Here is an 18,382-nt window from a genome sequence, read left to right as displayed (position 1 = left end):
GCCTTCTTCTAGTCAGTCTTAACATAATCCCATCCTTTTGAGTAACTTGTGTCTAACCAACAGAAGCAATGATGAGGAGATAATACTTCCACTAGGTTCCAGAATATTATGGCTTTTATATTGCTGGCAAACTTGTTTTTCTTAGTTTGATGAAGCAAGTTGACACGCTGAAGAGGCCCACAAGCAAATGAGATTGCCAACCAGCCAATAGCCAGCAAGGAACAGAGGCCCACAGCCCAGCAGCCCTTGAGGAACTGGATCCAATAAAAACATATGTGAGCTTGGCAGCAGATCGCTTCCCAATCAAGTCTTCAGACGAGTCCTTGGAACTGGCTAACACCTTGACTGCAGCCCTGTGAAAGACTGAGGGCATGCCCAAATTCCTGAGCCCTAAAACTGTGAGATGATAAATGTGTGTTGTCCAAAGTCGGTATGTTTTGAATAATTTGCTATGTAGCAATAGATGAATAACACATTTCCCTCTAATGTAAAAAAGAGACAGCAGCAGTTACTAACATCATATATTTGTTATGAAGATTAAAGAATGCATTCAAGGATACAGAACAGTAACTAGAATAAGCTAAGCATTATGTAAGTGCTTTTTTAAATCAATAATTTACATTCATACCAAAAAGAGAAGATAAAAATGTAAATGTTCCCCGCCAACTTTATGGACTCCTTGAATTCCATTCATAGACTGCCAAGGGCCTTATGGACCTCAGGTTAAGAATTCCTGGGTCTAACATGTACCCCCCAATGTTTACTGCAGCAATATTTACAACAGCTAGCACATGGAAGCAATGCAGATGTCCATCGACAGATGACTGGATAAAGAAGTTGTGGTACATATACACAACAGAATATTATACAGCCATAAAATGAATGCATTTGGGTCAGTTCTAGTGAGGTGGACAAACCTAGAGCCGCAGGGTGAAGTGAGTCAGAAGAGAAAAACAAGTGTCGTATATTAATGCTTATATTTGGAATCTAGGAAAAAGGTACTGATGAACCTATTTGCAGGGCAAGAAGAGATACAACCATAGAGAACAAACTTAGGACACAGTGAGGGAAGGAGAGGGTGGCACAAACTGACAGAGAAGCACTGAAACATATACATTACCATATGTAAAAGAGATAGCTAGTAGGAAGTTGCTCTATAACACGGAGTTCAACTCAGTACTACTCTGACAGCCTGGAGGGGTGGGATGGGGTTGGGGGTGGGAGGGAAGTTCAACAGGGAGGGGACATATGTATGGTCATGGCTGATTCACATTGCTGTGTGGAAGAAGCCAACACAGTATTGCAAAATTATTCCCCAATTAAAAATAAATTAAAAAGAATTCTTGGGTTTAGAAAAAATGGAGGGCATTAGGCAAATGTCTTCTCCTGGCTTCTCCAAATCATTTCTGCCTAAACCATCTTTTCCTCCTGTACCAGAGAAGAAAGGTCCTCTTTAGTCCCCACTTCTAAGCCCCAAGATCCATGCTTTCACCACCCCATCTAATTCATCACCATGTCTTGATTCAATCCCTTTTTGATTCTTGAATTTGGCACCTCTTCTTTTCTCTCAACAATTACTGTCCTAAATCAGGTCACTATATCTTGCCTAGGCTGTTGTGGAGCCTCATATTAATAACTGGTCAGATTCCACAGACATTCCTCTTAAAGCCATTTTTTCAAGAAGCTACTGGGACCCTTTTCCTAAAACCTAAATATCATTTGTCACAGCCTTGCTATAAAATCCTCTGTTACCCTTTGGCCTTAAAATGCCTTCTGTGACTCGATGCCTGCTGACTCCATCCTCAACACATCCTCCGGTCTATGTGGTAATTTCTAGCAATCTTACACAACTTTTGCCTCCTGACCCATGGCCCCATGGTATTCTTCCTGAGGCCCCCAGATCTGTGTTCACTTCATTATCACTGACCTGTGACTCGCAATAAGCCTACTGCTTGTGGTGGATCCAAATGTTGAATGCAGCACACCTTGTGAGTTCCATTAATATCTCCCTCCTTCCAGAACCTTGGAAGAGTAGACTTAGGCTCCCATATCCCTCCGGAGGGTCACAGGGTCTATTGCAGGGTGGCACTATGTTTTGGGGGAGGGAGGTTGCTGGGGGCCAAGGACACATGGGTGTGAGATGGTGACAGTTCACAGTGGACAAGAGAGGATTAAAAGCAGCCAGCCGCAGTGGCTTAGGCTGAGGTGGAGGCTCCTGAGAGCGCCAGACAGTTGCAGCATTGCTGTCGGCTGCTCACATTGCAGCATACAGCAAAGGCTGCAGGGAATTGGTGTATCAGGCTATATGGCCCTACAGACTGCCCACCATGGTTCCACACCCTGCATGGGGACCAATCTGCATCCATGGGCTCGATCATCTCTGGTACAATAGGCTAAGCAGTCCACAATCACTGACCCCATTCCATCCTCAGTTGCTGTGGGCTGTCCTGCCCTCTGGGGGTTTGAGGCTAAAAGGGGATTAGTGTGAGGTATGTGCATAGGAAAGCAAGGGGGAGCCCCAAGGTGGTGGGTCCAAAATGTGGCAGTAATGGAACTGGACCCAGACAAGGAAGAGCTGAACCAGCAAGTTCCACCTTCCTTTGCCTGTGGTTAGGATCCACACACATTCGGTACCCTATGCCAAATTCTCCATGCACTTCTTACAAAGGAAGGTGCTGAAACCCACTCCCATCTACTTAACATCCTACTGGATCTATCTATGCTGGAACTGAGTATATTAACTCATATGCTGCACATCTTCTACCATCTCCAGCTTATGCCTGAATAAAGTGAGGTTCCCAAGGCTACAGGCTAGTAAGGAGCGACGATGGATGTCATACTAGATAGGTGAGCCCTGGAAGCCCTAAGGAACATATGCCCTTGCTCTGGTTGTTTGGACAGAAGAGCAGAGACCAACCACAAGTAGACTTTCAGTAATAACATAAAATACATGGGATTTGGAGGTGCTTCTGGTGAACTAAGTTCCAGACACACAGAGGTTTTGGACATGGTAGGCAAACTTCTTCTGTAAAAGGCAAGATAATTTAGTCTTTGTGAAGCCATATGGTCTCTGTTACACTCACTCAACTCTGCCACGGTGACACAGAAACAGCCATAGAAAACATGTAAAAGAAAGTTGTTTTCCAGTAAAACTTTATTTCCAAAACAGGTAGTGGGTTGGATATGGCCCATGGTTGGCTGACCTCTGTTCTACAAGTAAAGCTAAGCTGCTCAGATTCATGAGCAAGTGAACTTGAGTAGGCCTGGGGGTAGGGGAGGGTGGCGGAATTCAAGTCTGAGGTTTGTGAGTCAGTAGGTAAAGCATCTGACTGCAATGCAGGAGACCCGGGTTCGATCCCTGGGTCGGGAAGATCCCCTGGAGAAAGAAATGGCAACCCACTCCAGTATCCTTGCCTGGAAAATCCCATGGACAGAAGAGCCTGGCAGGCTGTACAGTCCATGGGGTCACAAAGAGTCAGACATGACTGAGTGACTAACAAGGCTGTCCCACACAGTTCTGCAGGTAGCTCACTGCACAAGGGCACCTGGCTCACCTGGCTCAGAGCTGAGGGTAAGAGTACACAACCCAGGCTGCATTTCTTTCATCAAGCTGCGTAGTCATCACAGTACTGGCTTGCCTCAGCCCGGAGGAAAGGGCACTGATCTACTAGCTAGACTGTCTGAGGGGCTATGTCTGCCCAGAGGGCCCCTTTGTCTAAAAGGGCACTATGTATGGGTTCACTGCGTTCACCAGACACTGTGCTTGTAGGTGCTAGGGAAACGGATCCTTATGAGGTTGATAAGGAAACTGGGACAAGAGATAATGTGTCTTTTCAGCTGTCTTCACAAAAGATAGCCTTAAGCAACAAATCTGTGTTGCTGCATTACATGGTTCAAATGGCTCGAGCCTACAAAGACCTTAGAGCTGACCAGGTAAGTCTAGGCATTTCGGGCCCTTGCTTTGAGAATCATAGAGAGGAACAAAGACAGCGATGCAAAGAATACACTCCAATGTGGAACTGAAGCTGTTAGGGGGTCTCTGTGGCAGGACTCCCAAATATGGCATGGATTCAAAGGAAGGAGAGATATGACATGGCCCCAGAGCCTTTGTGGAGGAAGAGACCTTCGACTGAGTATATAAGGGGGATTGTGGAAAGTAACACCAGACAGGGTAACAGGGGATGTTCAATGGGCCTTGCATGCCAGAGGGAGGGAGGGATTTGCATGTACTTCTTTTAGCAGATGGCAGGGAGCCATCCTATGGAAGAGGAGCCTGGTGGGCTACAGTCCATGAGGTCAAAAACAGTCAAGACACGACTGAGTGACTAATATAATGAGATCAGTGATGTACTTAATGTACTTAATCCAAATTAGGGCTTGGCCTGTCAAGAAAAAGAGGTGGATGTGAGAAGTGAAGTAGGATGCATAGGACTTGGTCCCTCTTTGAACAGGGCGAGTAGAATAAGGCTAGGCCAAGGGTTAACAGCCCTGTTTGAACTTAAGATATCAATCCACAGGCCCAGATCTCCACAGGCAATCAATCCACAGGCAACATCTCCATCTGAAAGTTGCCACCAGTTGCTCTTTTTACCTTCAGGTGTGTTGCTCTTTCGGAGAAGGCAATGGCACCCCACTCCAGTACTCTTGCCTGGAAAATCCCACGACAGAGGAGCCTGGTGGGCTGCAGTCCATGGGGTCACAGAGAGTCGGACACAACTGAGTGACTTCACTTTCACTTTTCACTTTCATGCACTGGAGAAGGAAATGGCAACCCACTCCAGTGTTCTTGCCTGGAGAATCCCAGGGACGGGGTAGCCTGGTGGGCTGCCGTCTATGGGGTCACATAGAGTCGGACATGACTGAAACAACTTAGCAGCAGCAGCAGCAGTGTTGCTCTTTAAGTGTTGGAGATCTTTCCATTTACTGGAAAAACCTCCTGAGACTATCAGAGAAGAGCTCTAGCAGTGCTCAGGCCATCCCAGCTGGGACAGAGTGGATTTAGCTGCCTTTGAGGCAGAGGACAAGAAGAGTCTACCTAGGATTCGGCAGAAAATCTGGAAAATGGAGCCATGGTGCTTTGCTCCTACAAAGCAGTTGGTGCTGTTAGGCTCATGTGAAAACATGAACTGCCTTTGGAATCTATTCTGCAGCTGTATGAACAAAAAGTGCACAAAAATAAAGGTGTATGAGGACATTCACTTGTGCTCTTTTTAACTCGAACTGTTCAAGCAAAACATGAATCGCTACCATATGACAGGGTGTTGAGATTGGACTTGACATCAAAAATTCTTCTAATTGTAAGCCCTTGAGTTATTCAAGGGAGAGGGAGAGGCCTTTCACTCATTTCCTTCTCTATTTGTTTCTCCCCCTCAGCACAGGTCATAAATATCTACGGAGAAGAACACCAAGGTCAGGTCAGCATCAGGTTGACTTCACATCATCTCTGAGATATTTAAAGTCATCTCTTCCGGTTATGCTTAATGGGGAGTGAGGAATCCAAGAGTCCTCCTAGCACTCTTATGGGAGCACATACTCTCGCCATCATGAAACCTGCGATACCTGACAGAAGGATGGCAGCAGGGGCAGGGGAGGCAGCAATAACGGGAGCCACGGCAGGTACTATGACACGGCGTCCACCAAGTCTTCACGCCCAGGGCAGATCAACCAGCACTGGCAGGAGCAGCCTTCATGAATCCAGGAGGAAGCAGAGCCAGCATGGCCAGGGCAGGTGCTTCCAGCATGTACCCACCTATGAGGTGGCAAGGCCTGTGAGCATCTCCTTGTCCTCAGAGGGCAATTCAGCATGTCGGCAGGAGGTGCCAGTCTCTCCCCAGAAGGCAGCATGGGTGTGGTGCTTGCAGGAGAAGATACCACCAGCAAGCCTGTATCAGAACAGCTAAAGTTCCAATGGTGGGATCCCTCATCTCAAGTTTGCAGACTGAAAGCTGAATGATTAACAGGATGGAAGCCAGGAGGTCTCCCAAACCATGCTGAAGTCTAGAGGAAAAGAAAGGAAAATGACACAACTCCCGATAAAAGGCATTCCCATCACCTTATTACTGGAAGAAGACAAATCAACTCTTAACATCATCCTTCTGCTGGCCCTTTGCCTGGCACGGAACCACTAGGAGTGAAAAAGAAGGAAAAAGACTGCAGCAGCCCAGGATGTAGGGGACACAGATCCTCCTTCAATGAAAAGCCAAGCGAAAGCAAAAAGCCATCGGCCACAGCCTCATTCACTGGGTGTGTGGTCAGATTCTCTTCCTTTCTTACTTTCCACTGACTTCAATACAATTGTGAAAAGCCCTATACTCAGGTCTGGGTGGTGAATCTGGGAAGTGAAAAACACTAATCCTCTTCTCAAGGAGTTCACTGTATAGTAGAGTGTATAGTCATCTTCTCTGTTACTCTCTTTGCCTGCTCATGAGAATCATTAATGCTGAATCACAAACAGTACAAGGTAGACTGAGAAGTGTCCTAGGATAGGAAATCATGTACAGTAAAGCTGAGATGATCAGAATGTTTTTCTGTCTGGACTATGGGCTCCAAAAGAATAGGGGCATAGCACACAGATCAACTCAACTGTGCAGTGGGAAGAAACACAGTCTGCGGCCGCCTCCTATGTGCCAGGCGTTGTACTTGGCCCATAACCTACATACCTAATTCTCGTAACAATTTTATAATTAAGGTATCAACATCTGTTTTACAAATTAAGAAAACAAAGCTTCAGAGGACTTGAGCAACTTACCCAGAGTTACATAGGTAATAAGTGATAACCTAGGTTTGTAACCTAAGTCTTTTTTACTACCTTAACTATGGCAGCAATTCACAAAAGCTAATAGGCAAAAACCGACTTACATTTTAAAAAACCTTATTTTGACCTACAGTAAAGTTGCAAAAATTGTGGAGAGTTTCCATATATTCCTCACCCAGCCTCCCTTAATGTTAATATCTTAATACTACAGTACAATGATCGTAACAAGGAAATTAACATTGGTAACAATATTACTAACTAAACTAAAACTTTCATTTGTTTTTCATCAGTTTTGCCACAAAAGTCCTTTTTTCTTCCAGGATTCCATTAAGGATCCCACACTAATGATTTTTTTTTCCACAGTAGTTTCATGCTAACAAGGATATGAATAAGGCACGTACCTTATATTTTGCTGAAATCTTTCTTAATTTTATGACACATAATGTAAAATGATACTTTGTAAATGGTCTATAGGCACTTGAGAAAAAGTTATATTTGTACTCTGCTATTGTGTTGTGGGATGTCCTATAACTGTCAATTAGGTGAAGTTGGATGAGAGTCATGTTTAAATCTACTGTGTCCTTAATGATTTTCTTTCTACTTGTTCTATCAATTACTGAGATAATGACATTCCTGAGTATATATTGTAGATGTGTCACTTTCTTCTCACAGACCTATAGGTTTTTTGCTTCATGTATTTTGAAACTTTGTTATTTGGTGTATAAAGAATTAGAATTGTCTGATCTTCTTGTAAAATTGGCCCTTTATCATTTCTACATGGTCTCCATCCCTGTAAATATTCTATACTCTGAAATCTAATTTGATTGCTATTAATATAGCCACTTTCCATTTCTCTGGATTAGTGTTTGCATGCTATGTGTTATTTTCTATCTTTACTTTTCAGCAACATTTGTATTTTTATTGGGTTTCTTATAGACAACATACTGTTGTGTCTTGTTTGTTTTTTTTAAATCTAATTTGACAATCTGGCATTTAGTTGGGTCTTTTGGCTTCCCTGTGGCTCAGCTGGTAAAGAATCTGCCTGCAATGCCGGAGACCTAGGTTCGATCCCTGGGTTGGGAAGATCCCCTTGAGAAGGGAAAGGCTACCCACTCCAGTATTCTGGCCTGGAGAATTCCATGGACTTTTTATAGTCCATGGGGTCACAAAGAGTTGGATATGACAGAGCGACTTTCACTTTCACTTCACGTTGGACCATTTATGTGTAATGTTACTATTGATATGCTTGTGTGCAACACCTTTCTATTTGTTTTGTACTTGCTTACCTCTTTGCATTCTTTTTCCTATTAGACTATTTTTAATTATGTTTTATAATTTTGCTTTACATTATGATGACTTCTTAGATAACTATTTATAGTATACATCTTTAAATACAGACCACCTTCAAGCAATATTAAACTTCATGGCACTTTGAGGACCATATAATAATACACTTCCATTTACCTCATTCTTGTCTAAGTACTATTCTTATCACTCATTTCTATATACATCATAAAACTACAAATGTCATTTTTTTAGCTTTAAATAGTCAATTATTTCCTGAAGAGATTTAAATTGTAAGAGGAAAAAGTCCTGTATTTGTTCTAGATTTATTTTCAATGAATTTCATTTCTTGTACAAATCCAGATTTCCACATGCTCTATTTCCTTGAGATTACAGGCTTTCCTTTGACATTTGCAGTGAAGCTCTTTTGGCAATTAATTCTTTAACCTTTTGCAGGGATGAGTAAGTATTTTACCTTTGTGTATGAAATTTATTTCTGGTGGGTAGACTGTAGACTGACAGATTAAAAAAAATTTTTTTAATACTTAAAAGAAGTTACCCTTACTCTCCTCTGACATGCATTTTTTTCCACTGACAAGTCTGCTGTAATTCTTATTACAGGATAAGAATAATGCATCTTTTTTGTGTTTCTGGACTTCAGATTTTCCTTTTATCATTAGATTTAAGTAATTTAACTACAGTGTGATTTTGTGTCATTTTCTTCATGATTCTCATGCTTTCGGTTCACTGAGCTTCTTAGAGCTCTGAGTTTTCACTATCAAATTTGAAAAACATCAGCCAATATTCTTTCAAAGAACTTTAGCACTATCTCAACACAATGCACAACAATTGACTAACAAAGTGAAAGACGGATGGGTAATGCTCATGATTACAATGCATTTACATGCACAAAAGTCATATCACTCAGACCGATGCAACAATAGGTGATTCATCACTGTGAACTGCAAATCATGATTGCCAATATCAGTAATCAGGGGGAAAAAAAACAGTGACCGTGACTTAAAAAGGTAGATAATCTATGCTGTATTCATCTGGTATTAAAAATATTGCTTTCAAACCTGTCTTGGGGGGCTGTTGCATTAGTTTTGTTTTCCTCCAACCTTCTGTACCTATGATAGAAAACTGGGGATTTTCATATCATGTAAAGGTTTCCTGAGATACATGACTTTCATTACTGAAACCAGGCTAGTCCCAGGCAAACTGGGATGATTTATTACTCTAGAGCCAAGCTTCTTGGAGCCTGACTGGAGAGCACCAAAGCTACCAAACCATGTTTTCACCCACCTCCCCAAGAGACTTGATTCACCTAAGGAGAGGATTTGATATGGATGGCAGGAATCAGTATCACACAGGGGCAAGAGAAGCTCAGTAAAAGAACCCAGTAAGGGAAGGAAAAGAGAAGAACCTGTATTACAAACTGGAATCAATGTGGATGAAGTTTTGACCACAGTAGTGGTCTCCACTGTTCTGATAAATCAACTATATGATGGTCCGTTCAAGTGGAATTTATTATTGCACTGATGGAAACCTGACAATATTAACTCTAATCCCCAGGAGACTTTAACTTTCATATACTTCTAGCACAAAAAACAGTAAAGATAATTTTAAGAGAAAGGAAAAGAATCCATATTTTTCAACAACTGAGAGACAGGATTTGAATGGACAGATCAGAAAGTATCCAGAAGTTTGAGTCATATTTCCACCAGTGTCAGACATATAAACTGTTATTGGTAATAAAACTATGCAGTGTGAAAAATAGAGGCCAAAGACTATGACAAAAATATTCTGCCAAAATTTACTGTTTCAGATAGCCAAATCGTGGTAGAAACTCAACGTACTGAAATGTCTATAATTTTACTCTAGTTAAAAATAAGCATATTAGAGAGATTGATGAAGAGTAAAAAGATGGGAATTATAAATTTTCAGAACAAGGTTAACTATGATGAAGATGTTCCTAGTAGAACATGGAAATTCAGAAGACACAGAGAAATGAAGAGATAGGAAAAAAACAGCGCACAAGTATGAGTAATTACTAGCTCTCTGCTACTACAATTAGCAAAGTGAAGCATACTCTGAATTCCTGGAAGTGGTCTCAGTAAGTTCCATAGAGAAATTTATTTTGATTATGTCTTAAAAGTTATAAGATTGTGAGTCTAGATATCAAAATTGTAATATTATTCATGGCAAACAGATGATTAGATCATAAACTACCTGTGATGTGCATTCAATTGAATATGTGGTTAAAGGGAAAATGGGCTTTTTCATACCAACTTGGCTGTGGATGAGAGAAGGTGAGAGGAAGGAAGGCAGCAAGGGAGGGAGGGAGGGAGAGGGACAATATTTTAAAAATTGTTCAATATGGTTTTTATGAGCTAGACTGTGAAAACAAAGCTTTTGAATAAAATATGAAGGCTGTATGGAAAAATGCAGACAAAAATTGGGAATAAAGAAAAGTTCCAAGTGTTAATTCCAAAGTAACAAAGGTTGGACAGTTTTGGAGATGTGTTAGAAGAGTCTTAGGGAGGGGAGAATAAATGCTCTAATCCAACAGGTGCTCTCCAAGCACATTCATCCTTGAGGCCAGGCAAGCCCACACCATGGAAAATGTTCATGTCCTCCAAAACTGAAGAGAAAGAATTTGGGCAATGCCAGAGAGAGGTTTGCTCCAAACTACCCAGAAACCAAACTTCAGAAAGATGCAACAGAAACTGCGCCTTGGGTAAAAGGATCAATCCCAGATTAAAGAGTTTTGAGTCATTTTATTGCAGAACATTTTTTCTCCCTATAGAAGTGTGATAGGGAAACTGCACTGATCTTTACCCCATCACTGTTCTGTTAAGCTTTGCTTAATATGAACTACTTAGCCAAATTGGACAAATTAAATATATGTAGTCTTCAATGGGTGATGAGTGGCAATGCCAAGTCATGTCCTCCTGGGTGACTATTGAGGATGACTTCACCTATTTTCTAGTTGTCACTCTGCACAAAGTGAGCACTGTGAAATGTATGGGTCTATAGCAGGTATACTAGATCTAGGAGGAACTGAGATTAGGAAAATGCAGCAGCATTTTGGGCATAGATTTACTTAGATCATGGAAAGAAGAACAGTCCCAATTGGCAGCTGGCGTTGAACACAAATATTAACAACATTGTATTTCAACTCGAAATTGTCCTTGCTTAAGATAGATATCATGGCAGAGAAAAGGACTGCAAGACTGGAAACTGGGTGTTCAGAATCCCAATCTCAGTTCTGTTAACAGGACTAAATTCATCAGTGAATGTCTTTAGACCTCAGTTTCTCCACATGGAAAACAAAGGATTGGGTTCAACATGTAATTCAACGTAACATAATTCAAGTGTCTCATATGCTCCAGGAATTTTACTGGAATAAGAAATTGTTAGGATTCTTACCATTTGGGGGCTCCTGTTACAATTCTCCTTAAAGAGGGATCCTCACCTTTTGTCTGATTGATATGCATAGAAAGTATTGCTAGGGAAGAAAACTATCAGACTGTCTTTTCTAAACTTTTTTTCAGAGTACTGTACATTCTTTATAATGCCTAACTGGGAGGATCAGAAATACATGGAAAATAAATATCATCCATGGATATAAAAAGAAAACTAATTCATTCCATCTGAAGTATTTTTTCACATTATATATTTACTTTTAAAATATGGACATTTATGTTTTTAACTTAGTATTTTCTGAAATATTCATTCATGAAATTAAACACTTTCAGAGATTCATAATTCATATTGTATTTCATATCTCTGATTACTTTTAAAGTAAGAAATTTTAACTTTATTTAGTTAGGTATTCTCCTAAATTAACACTGGGGAAACTTTTCTTCAGGAGAACATTTGAGAAAGCTTAAATTATCTCTAAGTTATCCCCTTATTTGAAAGTGAGCTGTATCTACACTTTGGGTTTCTTTCTACTTTACTTCTTGTGACAGTTTGTCTTTTGCTCTAGTGTTACCTAGTGGTGTCCCATACTTCACTGGTGGACGTCTCACCTGCTCCATTATGGGAACCAGGCTACTCAGGCTGGTAGAATTAAGGGAAAGGGCCCCTACATTATTCTTAACTGAAGGCAGACTAAGGGAGGCTGAAGTTTAAAGTCCACATGGGAATCTATTGTATCGGGCAAATAACATCTTTTTCACAACAGAAAGATTGAGAATAATAAGCAATTCAGCCAAAATAAAACCAAGATTCCTAACCAAAGTAGTGCTACCAAGAAATGACCCTTCATATTCCTGCTTTCCAAGCCTTCAGTCTCTATTAAATACATATAAAACTCTTATAATCATTTACTCTTCCAAGTTACCACATTACTTCACCAGGCCCCAACAATAGGCAAACTCAAATGACAGTCATCACATTGCCCCAGCCCACTTACATTTAGATCTTCCTTGTACCGCAATGAAGAAAACAACCATGGAAATGCAGACCACAGTTAAAATAATACTCAAAATTATCCATATTATTATTTCTGTCAAGAAGGAAAATAGAGACATCAATTAGGATAAGTAGCACTGTCTGTCAGTATATACTCAATTTCTCAAAAGAGCCAGATATCTAGTTCATGCTGACCTTAAAGCATATTACCATTTCTCTTTTAGTTTTGGAAAACACTTTATTTACTGTAGCCCCTGTCTACACTAGAGGGGGTGGCCTAGTACTAATCTGATCATGCCACACATGCCCCTACCATTTTTAAATCAACCAGTAATTAAATCACCTCCCTGGTGTCTTACAGACAAAACAATCATTTTAATGATTTTAATATAATTTAATTATTTACTGTGTCATTGTATAAATATTATGAATAAAAGAGGAACTTATATAGGGATAACAGAAAGCTGCTACTTCACTGTGTTGCCAGTCAACAATTTGCTGTTAACAATTACTATATTCATTATTTAAAATCAGACTCTGCTAAGAAACCCAACCTCAAGAAAAAATATTTTGAATTTAATATCACACCTCACACTTAGTAGCAAAGATATGCTAACAACCCTAGTCCAAGTAAGCCTTTGAATAGAATAATTCAATTTGGTATTAGTAGGTTGCCTAAAAAGTATAGTGCAGGGACTCAATCATTTTCTGTACTATTAGAAATTCAACATTACACAAGAAACACAGCTGATAAAACACCACTTAAGGCAATGAGATGTAATAACATAGAAACTAACCTGCCAATAGAAATAATCATTTCCTTCTTCTGGTTGAGTCTGGGGTTGAGGACCAAAAAGGTCACAGTTAACCAGAACTAAAGACTCATTGGAGAACATGCTGTTTCCATCTGCTCTGGTATTTTCAGAGTGTGGCTTTAAATTCTGTCCTTAGGGATCTCTCCAGCTTGCCTCAGGTTCTAGGTACCAGCCTGCAGCCGGACACACCAGATGGACTACTCTGGCATCACTGTTCTTGATGAGGGAAGTGTGGGGAATTTCCTAGTCCTATAAAATGTGAAAGGGACAAGGGGCTCAATTAAGTAAGCAACATCCAAAAATCATTTTGATCCTAGGTTTTAGACATCTAACCAAAAAGAATGATTGTCCATCTCTTGTGTAACTTAGGTAAGAAGAAGATTCTGTAAATGATTTTCTCAGAATGAATGATTACCCTAAGAGATCAAAGGTAGCTGAAAAAGAATAAGAAATCTTGAAGAAATGAGGTATTAACAAATAGTCAAGGAAAGAAGGTAATAATAAAAAGTTGAGTGTTAGGATTTATAGTAATCTCAGAGGCTTGTTGAGGACAGTTCTGATTAAGTCATTACACTGCCACAGATGTTGAACTGTCAGAGCAGATTCACTGAGAAATTCCCTGGGAAAAAGGAGCTTTGCAAAGAAATACAAAAACAACCAAAACTGTATAAGAGAATCCTGAGCCCAAGAAACCAGGAATCAGAACTCTTGAAACTTTTTGGATTCAAGAATATCATTTGCTACTTCCAGAAAACTGCTCCAAATTAAAAATTTTCAAGCTCCCTTTGCATTAGTTCAAGCTTAGAAAACATTCGTGGATTCCAAGTCCATACCTACATAACTCCAAACATTCAGCCAGACTGGAGTGACGTGTAGTATAATTACAATAAGCAATTAAGTTTGAGAACCATATTTCTAGATGATAACCAAAATTTTTATAAGAAATTAAAAACAGAAATTACTCTGTATTTTGATTCATTTAGCTCTTATCTATGAAAAAAAGATATTTTTATTGATGGAGTCATGATACTTGGCTTAAGAAAAAACCATATATTCTGGAATTCTACTTTCAAGATCCAAAAAAACTTGTCTTACTCTTGGGACAAATGCAACTTAAAAATTTATCTGTACTTTCCTCCATAGACTTTGCACTATGAATCAGTTGCCAAAGTAATGCTCTTATAACCCCACTCCCTAATGATATGGCCGTCAATGTCACAAGAGCCTCCTCTCAGGTCAGCAACAGCAGGTCTGATTCATGGAGCTTTCTGGTCGACAAAGAGGGACGGTATCATGAAGATAAATTTAAGTCATTACGTCAGTCAATTAACCTGCCATAATCAGTGGGTGATTCAGTCCTTTCACAGCTGAATTCTTATTGATTTCATCTCTATTCTCTCAGTCTCAACAGATGCTCAGACTCTCAGATTATACTGCTGAGGTCTCAGGTCATCCTTTCTTCCAAGTACTGCCTTCTTAGCTGTATGGAATCCCAGGGCAAGTTCTCTGCTCTGACAAAATTTATGTTAAGGCACACTTAACTTCAGCTACCAAAATCTCCATGTTCTCACTCTCATATGTGAGAGATTTTATTTATTCAAATCATTCAGCCAATTATTATTGGACACACACAACTATAGATGAAAAGTTTGTATCCCTTCAAAATGCCTATGTTGAAAACTAGCACCCAAAATGATAGTATTTAGAGGTGGGGCTGTTGTGAGGCGACTAGGTCATAAGAGTAGAGTCCTCATGAATGAAATTAGTGCCCTTGTAAACGATACCCCAGAGAGCTCCCTCACCTTTTCTGCACTATGAGGACCCAGTGAGAAGACCACCATCTATGATTCAAGAAAAGGACTCTCATGAGACACTGAATTGGCCAGTGTTTTGATCCTGGACTTCCCAGCCTCTAGAACTGTGAGGATAAATTTGATTTTAAGCAGTCTATGGTATTTTTGTTAAAGCAACCTGAATGGACTAAGACATCTACTATATGACAAACATGTTCCAAGTCTTAAGAATAGAGCATGTATTGTCATGAACAGTAAGGAGGTCAGTGTGTCTGGAGCACTGGCAGTGAAAGCAGGTTGGCTAGTTACGGCTTATTCCTGTTATGTTTCCTTCAAATAATGCCAAGTCACTGTTGCTATTCCTTCAAGCACAGCTGAAATATAACTGCAGCACACTGTCTGTCCTCTTGCCTGGACTGTTACAGTACAATTTAAATGTTTTCACTGGAAGTCTGTGGAATTACTACAAGGTTTTCCTTTTGGAAGTGAGACACGATCTCAACTCAAGGACTCTGAAAATTCAGTTCCCTCTGTCTGTAAGCACTTTTCTCCAGCAGGGTTCACTCCTTCACAATCTTCAATATCTAAAAGTCATTGTAGCAAATACATTTACAATGAGAGTACAGAAACAAGAGATTGCTCTATTTGTGGTGTGTGATCCCACTGGAAAATATATGCATGTATATAGCCCTAGGTAGGCTAACAGACTGCCAGTTTGAAACTTTTATCTTAGTCCCTTTTGCCAGACATTTTTTTGTTTTTTACAGATTTCTCTGCTAAGGCTATGAGAAAGGTGAGTACCATCATCCTCATTTATAGTTGATAAAACAGACAGAGGGAAGCTAACAGATTTGTTTAGTGTCTTCTTGGCAAAGAACAGGGATTCTGATCCTAGCTCTTAGCCTACAGTTATAACTAATTAGATAACCTGTATAGGAAAAGCAAACAAGCCAAACCAACCAGCCAAATCAACAAACAAAAGTCCCTTGAATTCTAAGATTTCATCATCATTAAAATTAAAATAACTGATTCTGGGGTTATTGAGTAGAGACAAAGTGGCTTCCATCACGAGCTGGGTAGGGCCAACCATACGACTATCAGAGTGGACCTTACCCTGCCTATTCCCAGATGCTACTTCAGAATATTGGGTCATTTTCACCATAAGTGGTAGAATCATTTTCACCATAAGTGGTAGAACTTCCATCACACACACACATACACACACACGTACACCTCCCAAAATGTGTGGTAATCCCTTATTTTGTATAGATAGAAGAAAGGTGAACGGACTCAATATCTTTCTCTTCTGCTGGGCCTGGGTTTTCTTGAATATAGATAGTATTTAAATAATATTTCAAAAATGTTCAGAGTTTTGGAGATGGAATGGAGCAACTCCACTGCTGTTGGCTTGTTGTCTCTGAGAGACACCAGAGAAGAGGTAAGTGCAAACAATGTGGTGAGGGACCGTTTGGGTCCTCTCAGCCTGTTAGATGCTTTTTCCACACTTTAAGGGCACATTTTAGCCAACACTGCGCCTTCTACTCAGTACTAAAACCAGGTCTTCAAATGGATATGGAGGCTCAAACAATGACTCATATATAATGTGAAAAATACATTTAAATACAAACAATGAACATTCTTTGTAGAAAAAGGGGGAATGAAAATAAGAATAAAGCAAACATTATTTCTTTTTTTAGAAACAAAGTGAGAGAGGTGAACTATTTCAGCTGGAGGAATATAAAACAAGCAACTGCCCAGAAGCGGCTTTGTGTAGATGATTGGAGGTCAAGGCATACCACTACTGGGGAGGGAAACTTGCATCACAAAGGGCAAGAGGATACCACTACTGGGGAGGGAAACTTGCATCACAAAGGTAATTAGGCGTTGAGTTGACAGAGAGCACTAAGTGTCAGAACGAGAAAGTTTTCAATCTACCTTGAAATCCTTAGGGAAATATTTTTTGAAGAATTATTGCACAAACTTGTGACTTCATTTTGTAGGTTTAATGAAACATATGTTTGCATTCCCACTTTGGTCATCTAATTCAGCAGGTCACTAACACAATAATGTAACAGGAAGTCTATTACAAGTAGACTGAAAGGAATTGAGAAATTACTTAAAACAAACAAACCAAAAAAAAAAACAAGCAAAAACAACAAAAAAATGTGTTCAAGAGTGGCTATCCTTCCCTGTTTCCTCAAATTTCAATATTGTTTAAATAATGCTGTATTTGAAACAAGTAAGGCAATAAAGTAATAATAATACTTTACAGAGTACGTAATGAAAGGTCAAGACACTTCATTAGTTGGGACCTGGTCTAAATTTTTGTCTTATAGGATGAAACCTCATTAAAATATTTTATATTAATAGTTGACTGTGCTTCAGTGGGAAAAGTGTTTGGATTTCTACAGAAAATGATTTTATTTTAGCAGTTTGAAGCATCATCCACTGGAAATCAAAACTGAAGTTCCTAATTTACAAACTACTTTACAAATTACTCATAGAGGTTACCTACCTATATCCACATTGTTCATCTGGTACTAATTCCCCTGCCCCCAACGACATTCTCTGAGAAGATAAGAACAGAAGCCTGACAGGGCATACTCTTGAGAAGACCTCCTCAGCCCCCCAGAGCCAAAGTAAACCACCAGGCAGACACAAAGTTGTTGCTGTTGGATGTAACATGCTGCGGATGTAACATGCTGGGATGTAACATGTAGGCAGACTGAGGGTTAGACAGAGATGCACAGGGGGAGAGAGATGGACGGGGAGACTGAGGTGGCAGGGTAGCATGGATAAGAGAAAAAAAAAATTGCTTTAACAATGAAAACTTGGTGTAAGAGTGAAAAATTGGTGTCTCCAAAAAGTTTTGTGATACAAATAATGGAAGAGGGATGCTAATTTTAATAAAGTTGTGGAATCCATACTTCTATATTACTTTAAATATTTTCAAAATAGATGATTAAAGTGATGACTATGTGAGTTTTGGCTTACCAGCAACGATAGGGATCTGTATCTGTGATTACATAAACTGTTCCAGAATATAACTTCACTGAATATCTTTTCTGTGCCAAATACCACAGGCTTTTGAAATAACTGTGAAAAACTTACACTGTTATCATTCCCCTCTGAGGGTGAATGGTAGAAAATGCAGTCTTGTTTTGTTTCAATGAATTGTTATCCCAGTATAAGCAGCACTAAGAGACCACAAGATCCAGGAATCAGCACATGGAAGCTTCATAGCCTGGGTCATGACATACTGGTTGTCCAGAAAATGAAACTGAAAATTGCAGCAGAAATTGCAACTGAAATCA

General features: G+C 39.9%; 1 long non-coding RNA gene across 1 annotated transcript; it reads right to left on the bottom strand.

The window, feature by feature from the left end:
• Positions 1-5,902: 5,902 nt before the first annotated feature.
• On the bottom strand, positions 5,903-13,505 carry LOC122439691. The gene is made up of 3 exons (XR_006268963.1): positions 13,258-13,505; positions 12,462-12,554; positions 5,903-5,997 (listed from the first exon to the last, which is right to left on the bottom strand). It is a non-coding gene; the product is annotated as an uncharacterized LOC122439691 (long non-coding RNA).
• Positions 13,506-18,382: the final 4,877 nt, after the last annotated feature.

The sequence above is a fragment of the Cervus canadensis genome, chromosome 4 (genome assembly GCF_019320065.1).
Source record: "Cervus canadensis isolate Bull #8, Minnesota chromosome 4, ASM1932006v1, whole genome shotgun sequence".
NCBI lineage: Eukaryota > Metazoa > Chordata > Mammalia > Artiodactyla > Cervidae > Cervus > Cervus canadensis.
The sequence above is the reverse complement of the archived record's forward strand: the minus strand, read 5'-3'. Positions and strand labels throughout refer to the sequence as shown.